Here is a 2,500-nt window from a genome sequence, read left to right on the forward strand (position 1 = left end):
CACTGAAGGCCACGTGAACCTCGACTTGGTGGACCAAGGAAACGCCAGACTGAAACGAAACTGAGACTGGAAACTGGACTACCGGCACAGTTGAAGATCACTTAAAATCGAAGACTTGTGATGCTACATGATTAAAGACTCTTGAGGCAATACGCAGACAGACTGAAGACCACATAGGAAGATGGAGACTAAAGACAAAAGGGAAACGAATGGAGATTAATGGCGACTGGGAACCGACGACCGAAGGAAACGACAGACCGAGGGAAACCAGAAGCTTCAGAAAGAAACAAGAGACCCAAGACAACACGAAAAATACAGAAGACCGATGGCGAAAGGCAACTGGAAAAAAGACGGAAGCCATAAGATCTTGAACCTCAAGATATATAAAAGATGACGAAACCTATCTAAGACAAGAGTAACTTTATGCCCAGTACAAAATGACCCAGAGGAGGAAAAGTTGACCACGAGAAAATAGATAAAAAAAATGACTGAACCGATGAAAAACATATTTGAAAATTAAAAGGGCCAAGTCGAAAATATGAAACTGTGTCATAAGAGCAAGAGAAGATCTGAAGGAAGTGGGTTTTCTTGGTAATGATAAAATCTTCGTTTTTGAGAGAATGCTGACAGGAGATCGATTTGGGCAAACAAAATACGCAAAGTCAAGATTACCTTTTTGTATGGGAGTTTGGAAGAATAGGGAAGAGTTGTGATGTAATTTCAAATAATCATAACTAGGAAGAGACGACATAAATACTACAATGCTGTTACAAAACATTAATATCTTGTAACAAAGTTTGGCAAATTTCAAGGAAACGTTACACATTATTGTATTATTTGTGACAATGGTATCAACATAAATAAAAATGAAATTAAGAAAATAATGAAAAACAGAATAAAAGCGTTATGAAACACAAAATTGCATTATAGAAAACCAAAAAGTGAAAACAAAACAATAACTTATAAAAAAAACATATAAAAGTAAATAAAAAAGTAATTATTGTTCCTGGATATAATGTGTATTTATGGTGAAAAAAGTACAAAATAATAAGAAAAAATAGCTAAGACCAAAAACATACAAAAAACTTAGCGATATACTTAATATAAGAAGGGACAGCAGGCAAAAGATGCAAAAGTTCCAGTACTGAACAAAGCAATAAAAACATTTTTTACATATTTATATGTGTGTGCATGTGTGGATATGTACATATAATTATATATATATATATATATATATATATATATATATATATATATATATATATATATATATAGATATATATATATATATTTTATGCATGTATGTATGTATGTATGTGTGTATATATATATATATATATATATATATATATATATATATATATATATATATATATATATATATATATGGGATCAAGTCACAAGTACACTACAGTTCACAATGTGTTTGTTTCCGTTTTTCCTCATAACAATAACAATTGCCGTCCATTTTCTATCATTAACAACCGTATCCTTCTAATTACTTTCTGTAATGACATAACATGCTTTGGCCACCTATCAGAAGCAAAATAGAAATCCACTGGATTAAATTCACCAATATGTATGTTAGTAATCTATATCTATGGGTATATATATATATATAGGATATTATATATATCTATATATATATAACATATATATTATATTATTATAATATATTAATACATATATGATATATATATTTGTATATATATATATATATATATATATATATATATATATATATATATATAGAGAGAGAGAGAGAGAGAGAGAGCGAGAGGAGAGAGAGAGAGAGAGAGAGAGAATTTCATATATAAAAACAAAAATGACCCACTTTAAAGATTATATAACACCGGCATAAGCGAAGGCATAGTGAAAGGCCACACCCAAACAGCGGGGCGTAGAACATCGGTAACAATTAATAACTTCTCTCTCTCTCTCTCTCTCTCTCTCTCTCTCACTAGTCAGTCTCGTCTTGACTCGATCAAATGGTTTCCGCTGGAAACTACGTCTGACCAGTGTCAAAACTGACCAAATTACGTCAACTTTCAAAATCACGGAGAAATCCACGTCGAAATGAGTGACAATTACAAGGATATTACATCTTTACAAGTAGTTAAAAATCATATTTTTTATAAATACAAGAATTAGTTGAAAATTAGGTATTTATATATACAAGAATTAGTTGGAAGTAGCACTGTTCTGTTTAATGTCTAGTCAAGAAAATCCAGCAGGGTAATTTCCAAAATTTACAACCCATCCCATCCGCCCCCTTCCCCACACCTCGCCATTAGAGGTAGACTGTGGACTAGGTCCCAGACCCCCCCACCCCCCCCCCCCCCCCCCCCCCCCCCCTTTCCTCCTCCCTCCCCCAACACCAGACAGACATTCCGTCCCTGCCCAAAGCGACCGGGGGCCGCAAAAAAGTGCCTGCAATATTCATACACCCTGCGAGATAATGTGGTAAGAAAAGCAGTTCCTAATTACTTATTCAGAAACA

General features: G+C 33.7%; 1 protein-coding gene across 14 annotated transcripts in view; it reads right to left on the bottom strand.

The window, feature by feature from the left end:
- LOC135212644 (NGFI-A-binding protein homolog) overlaps positions 1 to 2,500 on the bottom strand; it is a 560,269-nt gene that overhangs the window by 53,090 nt on the left and 504,679 nt on the right. The gene's annotated exons all lie outside the window — the stretch shown is intronic.

Source organism: Macrobrachium nipponense, chromosome 41 (assembly GCF_015104395.2).
Source record: "Macrobrachium nipponense isolate FS-2020 chromosome 41, ASM1510439v2, whole genome shotgun sequence".
Classification (NCBI taxonomy): domain Eukaryota; kingdom Metazoa; phylum Arthropoda; class Malacostraca; order Decapoda; family Palaemonidae; genus Macrobrachium; species Macrobrachium nipponense.